General features: G+C 46.0%; 1 long non-coding RNA gene across 1 annotated transcript; it reads left to right on the plus strand.

Moving 5' to 3' along the window:
* The first annotated feature begins 245 nt into the window (after positions 1–245).
* LOC124485874 lies at positions 246–4,403 on the plus strand. The gene is made up of 3 exons (XR_006958100.1): positions 246–579; positions 2,960–3,318; positions 3,535–4,403. It is a non-coding gene; the product is annotated as an uncharacterized LOC124485874 (long non-coding RNA).
* The last annotated feature ends 10,412 nt before the right edge of the window (positions 4,404–14,815 follow it).

The following is a 14,815-nucleotide window of genomic DNA, read 5'->3' on the forward strand; positions in this document are numbered from 1 at the left end:
AGAGAGAGAGAGAGAGAGAGAGAGAGAGAGAGAGAGAGAGCGAGAGAGAGAGAGAGAGAGAGAGAGAGAGAGAGAGAGAGAGAGAGGAGAGAGAGAGAGAGCGAGCGCGAGCGAGAGAGAGAGAGAGAGAGAGAGAGAGAGAGAGAGAGAGAGAGAGAGAGAGAGAGAGAGAGAGAGAGAGAGAGAGAGAGAGAGAGAGAGAGAGAGAGAGAGAGAGAGAGAGAGAGAGAGGGAGAGGGAGAGAGAGAGGGAGGGAGGGAGAACTTGACCCACACATACAGTTTCTGCTGTAGTAAGATGAGCCAGCACAGCGGCCTGTCTGCTGGGAGGATCCAGCAGGTCATGTTAATGTCAACACCGCTGTCACAGCCCCTAATGTTTACAGCCTTCTTCCTGCCAGCAACCACCCCAACACCAGCGGCAAACTGACTCCTTCCCAAGTCTTCCTCTACTGGCTGTCATGTCATGTGTTTGCCTGTGAAATTACTACAACCCGTACTCCATTCAACAGCTGCCAGCCTTGTCCTGTCTGTGCAGTCTTCTCATGGATGACGGCCACCTTGGATGGTTTCATTCAAGGTAAATGCTACTTTGTCTTTGACAACAAACCCCATCAAAGTGTTAGCGCATGCTGTAAATAACGTCAAGCTAAAGCTGAAACTGTTTGGAGGGAATGTTTGTACTGGGAGGTAAGTTTAGAGGGTTTTGTAGCTTTGACCTCTTGGTGTAAATGTATTTCTCTCCAATAACGTCTGAAAAATTTCCCATCAAAAAGCTGTTAAATCTTGAGTCACAGGATTACTGTGGAACCACGACTGTGTGAGTTACTCAGGGGTTGGTGCAGTCATTTTCAGCTTTGCTAATTATAAACAGCAGTTCAAATTATTTTACAATACTGCAGTGAAAAAGCTTGTTCTTGTGCAGTAAGTCCATACTGTGAATGAATGAGTCCTTTCGGAAAGTATCCTGCACAAGTATAAACAATGCAGAGATTACTTAAAATCCACAAAAAAATATTTACCTGTCACCCTCTAAAGGTATACCTGAATTATTTCAATATTAAAGGACACACCAAAAAAAAAATTCTTCCACAGCGTACTGGACCATGTAGGGCTTGAGACCTACACAACGTCAGGTGACACATGATGCTGCCAGGGGTGGTCTGTGGGTGGTGGAGTCCTGGGAGGGAGATTACCAGCTACCACAGGTCAGGTGTTCCTTCTTAACTCCAAAGCCAGCGTTTCAGAGCCAGCGTCAATGCGAGGCGGAGGAGTGTCGGAGTGGGAGACTCCTGCAGCCCAGGGACTCCCTTTATGGCTGTTTTTCTTGATCCGTATTACTTACCTTGAAAATAGCCGACCTTCCACCGGGGCCTCATTGACATTCCAGTCAGAGTGTCACAGTTATTGTTTTACCACTCAGCAGGATGTCATACGTTTGCTGTCCTCTGACAGCAGAGGCGTTGGGTGTCAAGGTCTGAGTGTTAAAGGTCAGGTAGCTTGTACTCCCACAGCAGAATGAAACTCCTCCACTTCGGGACTGACCCAGCACCAGAGGTCCTCCTAAAGGCCGTAGGTCATCTTCTGGGTCAGAGAGCAACCAGCGGTGCAGAAGATACCTAACTACTCTATTTCTAGACAGAACGCCACAATCTTTGTTTATCCTCGAGTGGATTTTTGGACGGTTCTCCGCCGCCTAATGTTTATCCAGGAATGAGAGCCGGGTCAGAACGTCCTGTAGAGGTCGTGTTCGATGTCCTCTGTTGTTCTTGGAGACTCCCCAGAAACAGGCTGGAGTTATATCTGTCTTTGGTCATCCAACTGCATGGGGAAGTATCTACGCCATGCTTACCATGCAAAATTGTGTCGTTATAGTACCTCGCCAAGAAATCTGAGACACCTTTTACAGATAGCGTCTGATATATTTGATACAAACGATGAAAGACTTTTATAGAACTAGGCTATGATACTGTTAGAACGTGAGCTTCATTGACCCTGACGGTTATTATTATGTTTGGGGTTCTCCTTATTCATGAGTTGTTTCTATGCTCTCTTATCTCACCTTACACTAGGTCAATCAGAGCAGGAACCATGTAAGGGATTATAGCTTGGGAGAGGCTCTAAAAAGAAGTTTGACTTCCTGTATGGATTTCATTTTGTTTTGCCGTACAGTCAAATGTAAGAACAACAGTGAGCTAATGTGTCAACATAGAAAGTTGCAAACCACTACAGAGGGTGAAAGAACGCTTTCCTACATTCTTAGAACCATTAGTAAGTGTTCTTCTTAAAAGGTACACTCCCTCCCGCTAAATGCTGTCAGATGGACACAATCCCTCCCCGGAGGAGAGACTGAAGCCATCCGCTTGCCTCTCATATGCTTTTGTTTCTTCAGGACTCTTTGGAGACATTCCTCCTGGTCGCTTTGACACAGAAAGAAAGCAAACAGGGACGGAGAGAGAAGAGAGGGATTTTTTTCTTCTTCTTTTATGCCCCAGCTCGCAGACGGCGGGTGTGAGAGCAGAGGGAGGTGGAGGTAGGCTGTCTGTGGGAGGGTTAGGTTTATGTTGGCAGCCAAAGACAAAGAATGCAGACAGAGAAGGTAGGGGGTAGCCTGATGCCAGGTCACTGACACGACAAATCAAAACCAAAGGGACTTAGGCTTTGGCCTTATATTTCTTGTTGGATAAACATCTCTGGGGTGAGAATTGCCCAGACCCTCTCATACATCGTGGACAAACCCTTACCTCCCACCTTCCTTCAAGCTATAACAGATAATGTTGACTCACAATCCCCCACTGCTCTGAGGGGGTATACAATTCGTCTGCAAGGTAGCGTCCTTGAGCTATGACCAAATGTGTTATGCTTGGAGAGGCCTGTGTTTAGCTGGATTCGCTTCAGAATGTGGGCTCCAGCTACGGTTCTACTGATGTGTTCTTTTTTTCTCTTTCCCCTCGTCACAGGAGACACCTCCACCCTAAGCCAGGGGGGTTTCTAATGTAGTCATGCCCAGCAAGTGTGGTAGAACGGCGTGTTTGATTTGTAAAGAGGCACCAGCCAGGCTAGAGCAGGCGGCGGTGATATGAGACGTCTTCTGTGCTATCGTATGCGTGGGCAGGGACTCTGTCTGTATCTGGTGCCAGCCTCTGTTTATGACTAATACACATTAGGGGGAGATTGCACAGGAGGAAATCCCGAGGAAGGCTAGTTCAAAACATTTCAGAGTGCAACAGGCAACAGTGAAACACTTCGATAAACGTCCTAGTACAGCGGATCACAGAGAGGGGAGGAGAGGAGGCCAAAGTTCAGCCACTGGAGTGAGGTAAGACGCCTGGTTAGAAAAAACGTGAACTGGTAAACGTTGATCAGTGAGCAAAGTCAAATGAAAAAAAGGGGGTGTTTTATACAGCGAGAGAATAATCTGAGAGTGAAGAGTCATTGTTCTAAACAAAGTTGAAAGAAGACAATCAAAGCGCAGTTCCTGTCACAGAGCCCAGTAACAACTGATTTATAATAACATATTTCCATTCTTTTCCAGAGGGAAGAAACAGTGGTTGTGAAAGCTTGTCACGTTAGGGTGGAACCCTGACAGAAGGGCCTGGTTGTGAGAGTCCACCTCAGGGAGGCAGGGCACAACGTCTACAAGCAGTCGGAAAAGGAAACCATTAGTGTTGTTTTCTTTAGCTGTAGATTAAAGCCAGGCAAGAGTGCCGAGTCATCATAAGTTCCTGCCTTCATAGGTGTTTGTATTGAACCTCATCTCAGCCACTTCCTTTAATCTTCAAACGAAGATGGGGAAAAAAGACAAGTATTTTGTCGGACATTCCTCCCAGCTTGAAGTGTACAGTCGGTTCTGACTGGGTGAAAACACAGAGAATCTGAAAACCGACAGACAACCCCAGGGGAGATAAACACAGCAGGGACATTTTGCACACGACTAGGTTGAGGCATGGCCTGTGTTGGAACCACTGACACTGAAACAGGGTCAAGTTATTTCAGCTTAAAACAATAAGGAAATCAAACTCAACGACACAGTGTACTGTACCTACTGGTATTATGGAGATGGTCGTGTTACTTTGTGACCTCAAAGTTGCTACTCTGCCTCGAGTTGGGAAAGTGAGTTTCATTAGTTCCTTAAGCAAGACGAAGCAACAAGACTGTTGGTTAATCTCTCGAGGATACTCAAATGGCATATTTTATCACTGAAGCGAAAGAGTAAACAAACCAACAGGATGTTGTTTATGCCACCCTGCCTCCACTTCAAAGAGTTCTTTGTGGGACGTGTTCTAAAGAGAGAGAACGCTAACAACATACCAGAAGTCCATAATTAGATCTACATACCGTTCTGGAGAGGAAAAATGTCATTGTTATGTGTTCAGGAGAAATAAACCGTTTTGTAACACAATAACCTGTGGTCATAACATATTATTTTAATGATCTGGTTTTCAACTCAACATAACATTTATATACTAGTTATTTCTAGAATGCGCACACCCCTTGAAAGTCCCTAAATGTAGAATACAGACAGCAAACCTTTATGTCCAGTCTTTGGTCAAAGCACAGTTTTTATATGTAGTCCTTCAGCATCCCAGATCTACAAAAACTTCTGAATAATACACTTTTTACTGCCCATTAAAGGCCCCCTTTCAACCAGCAAGGTTAACATCTTTGTTTATCCAAATATGTGTTTCAGGGAAAATGAACCATCTGATCAGAGAGCTGGCGGTCAGATCCGAGATCAGATGTGTGTTGTTGTCCTGTGTTGTGGTGGATGCGTCTATGGTCCTGCCAAGCTCAGATAAGAGTGAGTGCTGTGGGTCACTGGGTTAGAATGGAGCCGAACTGTTCAGAGTCTGTCATGGTCTTCATTGATGGTATTCTGTCTGAGGAGACTGTGAAATGCCACATGGAACAGGTGGGTCAAACAGATGTTTATCGAGAACATTTGACACAAACACACATGGATGCACACACACACACCTACACTCACCTCACACACCAAACACACCTATGCACACTCTACACACACTTCCACCCACAAGAGTTGAAAAGGTGTTACCCAAGCTTGCCGTTAAGTTACAGTTGGGCTTCCCCAGGTGAGGTTAGGGTTAAATGGGGAAGTAGGAAGTGCCGTGACACACTCAACATGCCACAAGGTGTCTTCACTCTAGTTCAAACTCATGGGGTGCACAATGCGTGTCTGTATGTGGGAGAGAGAGACTGTTCGTGTGAGTGTCCGTATGAGAGAGAGTGTGTGTACGTGTGTGCATGTATGTGTGTGTGTGAAAGACAAAGAGAGTGTGTGCGTGTGTGTTTGTGTGTTCAGAGGTGGATGGGCCTCTTTATACCCCAATTTAGAGCTTAATAAACCTACACCATTCAGCAGTTACAAAACCATGTTTCTCTGAGACACAAAAGGTCAAGAAACTGCAGTAATAGAGGACTGTCGTGCTCTTAGAGACAGGTCCAAAATGACCACAGGTCCTATTGTCAAACATTCTCCAATTGCCCTAATTGCCTCGATGAAGAACCAGGCCAAACAGGAAGCAAACGAGGAGTGCAGTCCTCATACCTGTGTCCTCCATTGCTTTGTGTTCATCCAAACACCAGAGTGAACTATCTGTTCTAAGGATGTGTATGGGATGAGTCCATGTACAGGACATCAATATAGTGCCAAATCTGTAGATCTCATGTAAACAACCAAACATCCAGAATGTTTATAGGAAATTGTTTTATGTTCTGGAATCACATGACCTTAAGCATTAGATATTGATCTTTGACTGTCTCCCTCAGCACTCTCCTGGACCTGGGGGGGAAGATGTAGACAGACGAGAGATGAGGGAGTCCATCCCCCTCTGGATGAGAGGGCACCATGTTCTCTGGAGCTGTGAGGCCGCTCGCTTCCAAACATGAGCTCACTGAGACCCACGTGAATGGATCTCCTTGTGCCTTGCCACAACCTAGACGGCAGACAAGCCCTCCTTCCTCCTCCCTGGTTGAATGCTGAAGACAGGCAGATGGAACACAACATCAGAAATTCTTACTGGATGATGGTGTACAGTGTACAACAATAGCATTTCTTCCTGTTCAAGAGGTGGCCACACCGGGTCTTTTTAAAATGCATCTCTTTTGAATACATTAATAATACCAATAATTTGGTGATTGGGATTGAAATCATTCACAATAGATTGTTGATACGCACTGAAATGTCTTGACCCTAAGGCTCTGACATTTATTATTCAGTACTCTGGTCTGAAAGAGCAGAGAAGATAAATCCTCCACTGAAAAAAATCTGAAAAATGCAATTTTGTATGACTGTTTACATTTGCACATTTGTGTGTGTGTGCGTGTGCATTTGTGCGTTTTTGAAAGAGAGAAATGGGGATATAAAGAGAGTGTGTATGTGTGTGTGTATGTCTAAACGTCCTGACCCTTAGGAGATCGTCATGACTTATTTAAACTCTAGGCATGGATAAACAATCCAATTATTCTCTGTTGAATCAAGACCGCTTTGCATTTTGCTGCTTCCTTAAGAATATCTGTAGAGAAAAATATATATTTCTTAAAAACAAAATCCCATTATTGTGCCCCCTGAAATTAAATATGCGTCGGAATAACAATAGTTAAACCTCTTCTCATGCTGATGCAAACAGTTCAAAGTGCTGATACTGTCACTAAAATATGGCCTAATTGTCGATGAAAAAGGATGAGTCGTTTCCTATGTGTTATGGGGATCTCTAGAGTATACAGGATGCAAATGGAATAAACCGTTTCCGATGTTAGCAATTATCCTCATGACTCAGCCGCTAGCTGTGCTAATGCCATTAGCCATAGCCTGGCCTATCCCACCCCAGGCCTATCACAACCCAGCCTATCACAGCCAAGGCCCATTACAGACTGGCCTGTCACAGCCCGGCCTATCACAGCCTGCCCTATCACAGCCCAGCCTGTCACAGCCTGGCCTATCACAAGCTGGGCGGTCACAGCCTGGCCTATCGCAGCTCAGGCCTATCACAGCCCAGCCTATCACAGACATGGCCCGTCACAGGCTGGCCTGTCACAGCTTGGTCTATCATCAAGATGAAACATGCTTTGATGAACTGACAGGAAGGCCCGAATGCGTTTCTTATTATCACTGAGTAGTGGAGTTTGGGATGCTAAATCTTGTCCGATTTATTGGGTAATGTGGGGAGAAAATGGAAATGGAGTGTTTTGAGCTGGATTTCTTTCACTCTCTTTGTTTTGAAAAGTTCAGTTTACTCAAGCCAATCTGTATTTCCTCTGTGAAGATCCGTCAGTAGTGTGAAAAGTATGAACAGCATGTTGAATACATATTGCTATTTGTATGGATGTGCTCCCAGACATGCTCACTGCCATGACACTGTCCTGAAGGTAAAAGTTAACCAGTCATGAAAACATCCAGAGCATAAAAGCTTCAGAGCTGCACAGGTTTTCATCTCCCTGTCTGAAGTGGAAACTGTCTACTGAAGTTACAACAAGGAGGTCTTCTACTTAGCTGCCCTCTCACACACACAGCAAGTGTTCCAGGCTAAACCTTCCCCATCTCTCCTTCTCTCGCCATAAATCTCTCTTTCTCTACCACTCTCTCTCTCTTCCTCTCTCCCTTTTTCTTTTTCACCATCTCTCTATCTCTCTTATCTCTCTATCTCTATTTCTCTCTCTCGTCCTCTCACTCTTGCTTCTCCATCTCTTTCAACAACAGATTAAGTTCAGCAATTCATATCTTTCAGTCCCTCTCCCCTGTGTCCACCCCTCCCAGAGAAATGACCAGGCCCTCTGTGTGTCCAGCTCGGGTTACCATGGCAGCTCCACAAGGGGCTATCCTGTGGCAGTGATGTCATCCAGCACCACAAGCATCTCTCTTCAGGGAAGGATTCACAAGGTAACTTGAATCAAACTGTGCAAATTGGGAATAGGGGCTCTGGTTCTATAATGGGAGTCTATGTCAGTGGTGTGGGACAGGGTTACCTTTTATTAAGCTCTGCTTAGGTCGAGACCTGTTATGTAAACTGTTAAGTGCAGGGGTCAAAACGTGATTGGCAAAATACATTATTGCGGTAAATAACTCTGTTCTGGTCAAATGATTATGCATTTCTCTTGAGTCAACCGAATGTGTGTGTGTGCGTGTCTGTATGTGTGCCTGAGCCCCCCACCCACAAAAAATAAAGGGAAATTTGTTCAGTTAAACCGTGTCAGAGGTGAGCAGGCCTACACGCGTATTGACAGCTTTATGGGCTGTGTGCAGTGAAGAGTGGAGGGAATAGAGGAGAGAGCTGGCATGCTTCCCAGACACACGCAGGTAAAACAGCAGGGTCACAGCCTCGGCTAACACAAACAATCTGGCACCCAACAACTACACCCGCAGCCTGTTGGAGGATCATCTGTGGAGCTATATGTGTGAGCGATGTGAGTAGGTGTGTGTGTGTGTGACCGATTGTGTGTGTGTGTGCTTGCGTGCGTGCGTGCAAGTAGTGTGTGTTGGAGAGAAAAAGGGTAAGAGAGAAATAAAGATACACAGAGAAAGGGAATGTTGTGTTTGTGTGAGTGTGTGAGAGACAGGAAGAGAAAGATGTATTGTTGGTTTGAACTGTTTGTATATTTACTTAATACTTTGGGAATTTAAGGATCTTTGTCACGCCAATAAAGCAACACTGAAAGTCAAATTGAATTGGGAGAGGAAAGTGTACGAGTGTGTTGAAGGTTGTGTGGAAATGATACTGTAATGGATGTTGAATTGCTAGCAACACTGTGGTTTTGTAATTCTTAGAGACAGAACAGCATGTAATTTAAAATGTTCAAAATAGCTTGTAGGAGTTCATCTGTGAGTTGACAATATAGAGTGGTTGAAAGGCTCCTCAATCTCTTCTGTGTTCGCAGACTTCAAGGTTGAAACAGTACACAAAGGCTTGGGAGTTTTGTTGTTTGTTTGTTTGTTTTTAATAAGGGGGTGTTGTGACATGAACATTTCATCACTACTGCTCGAGTGAACTTGTTAGACGTTCCCCAAAACAGACACTCACTCATTTTGATAATGGCGTTGTTAAGAAACAGAATCACATACTAGCCGTTAGAATCCACAGTTCTCTGCGTTTTTACGAGACTCTAAAGATTTAAGAGTTTCTTTTTTCTCTTTTTTCTTTTTTTTTTAAACGTTGTACATTTGGCAGCTCTTTGCTACGCAGTTACACCCTCTTGGAGTACGTCATGAGAATCCAGCTCTGGGCTTGGTGACCCAACTGCATACCACAGTGTGGTCACTTGAATTCGCCAGAGAGAGCGAGCACAGAGTGATGTCTGATCTCCAAGGATATTTTCACTGAAAACAGACAAGGCAAACTGTCAGGACTGTCATGGTAGCCGAGCAGAGTGGGATGTATGTAGATGTGACATGCAGAACAGTAAGTTTTTAGTAGCTCAACCACAGGGATCCTCCTGAGCACAGGAAACAGATATGTCCAACCTAACTAGTCGCCACACCCTCAATGCCAAAACAAACCTTTGTATTAGCCCCCAGTGCTCCCCGTATTTAATAACATAACCCCTTTTTTTCTTCATCTTCATCTTTCTTCACTATCTTAAACTAGGGGAGCTTTGAGTCAGTCTCAGAACCACAGCTTCCTTTTGTCTGTGTAATATGTCAGTTACTGAAGCAGCCTTGTGTAAAAATACACACTCTCCAACCCAGTGTGGTTATTGGGTTGAGACCAGAGATCCCAAGTGAGTTGCAAGTTGTAAGATACCCAGGAAGCTCTGTAAACTGCTGCCAGCTCTCAAGCACACGCCTCTTTCAGGGTCCAGGAAAAACACGGTTTCCATCAGGGCAGGAGACTGTGTCACTGGCAATGTGGATGCCACCCTGTATGACTCACTCCAAAAGGGAGATTTTGCCTGAAAAAATAAACAAACTTTTCCAGATAATGAGTCGAATTCCTGCTACGTGTTCTGGAATCGAGGAAGAGTGTTGCGCCAGGAACCCTTCAGGGGTAGACTTGAGAATGGTCTATGATCATACTGAACTGGACATGTTGCTACCAACTTCCTTCGACACATTTGGATCACTTTGGATTTTACTCGTTTATAAATCTCGCAAACCGTATCCAAAGAGACTCAACTGAATACCACAACCTTTCTCCACAGAATCAAGAAGAGGCAAAAGGAGGCAAGGTTTTTTGAGGCAGGTTTAAAAACAAAATGGTTTTTTGGTTCATCTCTGCATATTTGTGAGGTCACCATGTCACCCCTCAGGCTGAGCTTTGTCATCCAGATCGTTCACTCAGGGGAAGTGGTCACTCAACCACCACTTGCGCCCTTGTATCCGGCATGACTCATAACCTTGGCCCCGGACAATTCAGGTCTGGCAAAGTTAGAGGGCCTCATTCTTCTCATAGACGTGCCATTGTACCCGCCAGGTTAGTCTACTGCCACGGCGACACAGACGCGCTCACATCACCCCTCCACATTGGGGGCAACCCCTGTGCTTCAGAGGAATTCTTGGGGAATTCATGCACCATCTCCCGGGCTAATTGAATTAGACAGGATTGTGTCGACAGTGTGGCCATTGTGGCTGCAGCACAATGTTACACTTCATCAGTCCGGCGCTCGGGGTGGAATTCTGTGCCATTTAGACCCCCACGCTGCCCCAGCCCCTCCCTCTCCCCCCTAGCCCCTCCCTCACCACGACATCCTGGTCACTCTCTCCCTCCGTCCAATGAGATGCCCTGAGGTCTATCACTGGGCCTGGATGGGGGGTTAACTGCTCTCCTGAGAGGGCCTAATGCCTCCATCAGGGTAGAAACTGGAGCAGGGAAGTAGGGGTGCGGAGTGGAAGGAACTAGGTTCCAGGTGAGGAACAAGAGGGTACCTGGGGAGGAATCTGGGGGGAGGAGCTAAAGGGTACCAGGGGAGGAATCAGGTTGGCACTGGGCCAGAGGTCTGAGCGTGGTGTCACCTAGAGGACATGTGGTCTGAAAGACTCTTTGTGGAGCTGTTTGCTCCTGAAGTTACAATTTGAGGATAAGATGGTGGTGACATCATGGAAATGTTTAACTTTGAGTAAATGTGACTTTTGAGGCTGGCTCGGTTGATTGTTGATGGGGGTAAATACGAGTGATTTGTCAGGTTTTACACAGAGCACCATGTGATGTAGGGGCATATTTAAATGACATGTAATCATAAACATTGATTTGAGTCATATTTTATTCATATATGATATGTGATTCATATTTGATTCCCATTTGACGCACATTGGATTCCTATTGATCACAGCGATTTGAAACCAATGCAGCAGCATACCTATCGCCCTGGAAACGCCCAAATAAAGGAGACGATCACATAGAGGCGGGCAGCATTCTAAAAATATGGCATGATCTCCCACCCAGCCAAAGAGCCCCTTTGTGGACGACAGTTGGTCATACATTCCTGAGCACAATTACACATCTCGCCATGTTTCCTAATACAGTGGCGGCATTATTGTGAATACTAGCCGGTTTTGAGCAGAGATCAGTCACGTTGGAAACTTGTTTATAGATTCACGAGCAACCCCCTCCAACCCCCCGCCCCCCCAACGTAAGTATGCTAATGGAACAGGGGTTAGGGGAATCTGGGGGTGGGGGGGTGGCGGGGTGCAACTGAGAGACTTCCACAACAACCCCAAGTCAAATATCAATGGGGCAGAGGATGCTTTGTGTGTATATGTGTGTTTATGTGTGTGAGAGAGAGAGACAGAGAGAGAGAGAGAGAGAGTATATGTGTGTGTGAGTGTGCTACGCGTGTGTGAGTGTGCTACGCATGTGTGTTTGTGGTTGCGTGTGAGTGTAAGCATGCACATGTGCACGTTTGTGCGCATGTGTGTGTGTGTATGCTTGTGTGTAAGTACGTCTACGTGTGTGTGAGTGTTAGTGTGTGGGTGTATAAGTGTGTGTGTATGCATGTGTGTGTGTGTGTGGGGGGGGGGGTTATGGAGGGGGGACACAGAGACACAGATAGGTCTTTTGTCTCTGCCCTGTCTGCAGTCCAGCTCTGGCCTCAGGCTTTTGCTTTTCATACAGCGTCTGGTGCTGGGCGGCCACACAGGCGAGACACGCATAGCTCTGCTAAATCTGGACTGCCTCTGGTTATAGGAGCGAATTAACAGATAAATACGGAGGGGAACAGAGGCCCTCTTGGACGACACGTCGTCGTAATGAGATGGTTCACCTTCCTAGTCCGCGTTTTACCTCCAGGCAGACGCTGTCTGAATGACCAGCTAACCCTGATACTGCCGCTGAGGAATGAAAATCTGTTATGTCCTCACACAGACAGACATACACACTCAAACACACACACACACACAGACTTTACAGCATCGCTGGGCTTTCCCACCACGAACAGAGAATAGCTCTAAACAGACACAATAATGACATCAGTGGCCTGAGTTCTGGTGACAACTTCCTGTTTCCTGTTTTTAGGAGAAAAAAACCTCCTCATCGTGTGTAACCGTTTGCGGGGCCACACGGAGCCTGAGGGAGACACCTGGTCTTCTCCCTCTGGAGAGTAGCCTCGGGTCTGGGTCAGGACTGATTGATTAGTCCACATCTACCGCCCCTGTGTGTAATGAAAGGTTTAATAGGTCAGGAGCCTTGTGATGCCTTCTGCAGGTCATAAAGCTCTCATTAACCTCCGTCTATGAAGAGCAGTAGGAGCCAGGGTCACGTCAGTGGAAGCAGCTTCAGTCACGGTGGCTTTGATCCTGGGAGAAAGAGCCAGCTCTGTTTTCGGCCTTCAGATGCTTAGGAAGGTGTCTCATGGAACCAGTCAATAAGCAACAGTCAATTCACCAGGCTATTAATTAGGGTTTAATTAGATTAGTATTAATTAGTCCGCATGAACACACATACACACACACACCCACACATGTACGCCCCACAAACATGCAAACACACACGTCCACACACACACACTCGCATACACACACACACACACCCACACACATACACACACCCGTCCCCATGAATTCACACATATTCACACGATGCATACTCACATAAGACAGGAACGCACACACTCCACCACACTTTCAAAGACTGACTGTGACAACGGAAGTCACTTCTTTTGATAGGTGTGATGTCCACTGTTGTTCTATGTTGCAGCTTCCCTTTCTAAGAACAGGTAGCAGGATCTTGGTATGGGGAACATGACATAACCAGAAACTGCTGATCAAATCACCTCTTCCTAAAATAATAACTAAACCCTCACGTCAAAGTAATATGACTTTGTTTTCGAACAAACCGCCTAATCTCGTAAATAGAGTCGGAAAGTCCCGCTTAACAAGGGACTTTTACCCCTTCACGTTCCTGAAGATGAAACAATTTCGGGGCAGGACGACGGATGGGGCCGACGCAGTGGAGCCGATCACATCAGTTTAATAAGCACCGGTCAGTATTGATTCAATCATGAGATGGAGTCAAACACACAAGATGTCATTGTGTTCCACATTCGTTTTTTTAGAGCTCATCGCATTGCAAAGACGTGTGATTCCAAGGAAACTGTCAAATACGCTACAGGACATCGTGTTCACTCGCATGATCCATTTTGGATCTGGGTGTCCTCGCTCAGGGTGAGATGCCAGCGTCACGGTGCAATGGGGGAGACGATCATGTCGCGCAATTCCTTTCAGCGGAGAATTCAAATCCACGAGTGAACCCATTTGATGGTTCCATAGATTGAATTTCATTCATTTCACCAGACAAATGTGCCTAATCTGTTATGATACACATGATATATGTTGTTATTGGGAAAGGCACCCGGTCAGATACCTAGATCAGACAGATGATACCTCAGCTGCTAACGGACATATCGTCTGATATCTCTCAGAGCATCGGTAAGCCCTCTCCATGATCCAGTCTAAACACTAGGAGTTTGATAACGCACAAGAGCTTTTTGGGGGAGCTCACACATCAAGGGCTTAGTTTCGAAAATCCCTGTAATAGTTTTATATAGGTGGGGTGATGGTGGGCGAGGAGGAGGGGCTGTTTGGCAGCTGTCAATATCCTGGTCCACCTGGAGGTGGGGAGGGGAGGTTGGGGAGTGTTGGAGAGGAAGGAGGGAAGGGGGAGTGAAGGAAAGAGGGGGTGTAGAGGAGACCGGAGTTTTGGGGAGAGGTAGGAATTAGGGGAGAGAGAGGCTTTGGGGGGGGGTTGGAGAGGGTGGGTTTAGGGAATAGGAAAGGTTTCGGGGAGAGGGAGGGTTTAAGGGAGGGGGAGGGTTTAGGGGAGGGATGCCCCCTGGGTGGCTAGGGGGGCTCCCTGTGGCTAAACACTGTCTGGGTTGGCCTCTATCTGCTGTAATAACAGCCTCTCGTCTCTGCAGCCTGTCCCCTGTGACAGAGACACTCATTCAGGAGTGTTTAATGTTTAAGCCTCAACATAAGTCTGAAAGCCATGGTTTCACCGACAGTATTATACACATACTATATGATGACAATACTAATGTGAAACTGTCACTTAACACTCAGAAATTACTTAAAAAATCTATTTCAATCAATGATCTCTTTTCTTCCTCTCCTCTTCCGCCCTCTGTTTCTTTCTTTTGTAACATACTTTTTCTTGCTCCCTCTCTCTTTCTCTCCCTCTTTAGTTCTCTCTGTTTCTCCTCGGTGTACACATTAACAAAGCTGATGTGTATGTAATGAGAGGGAGAGAGTCAAGGGGAACTCCATAGCAGGATTGTGGCTGGGTCTGCAGTACGGCAAGCAGCCATGTCATGGTACGTTTTTTTTGCCAACAGGACTGATTGGTTGCACTCAATTATGGTTGAAGACA

This window comes from Hypomesus transpacificus, chromosome 23 (assembly GCF_021917145.1).
Source record: "Hypomesus transpacificus isolate Combined female chromosome 23, fHypTra1, whole genome shotgun sequence".
Lineage (NCBI taxonomy): Eukaryota > Metazoa > Chordata > Actinopteri > Osmeriformes > Osmeridae > Hypomesus > Hypomesus transpacificus.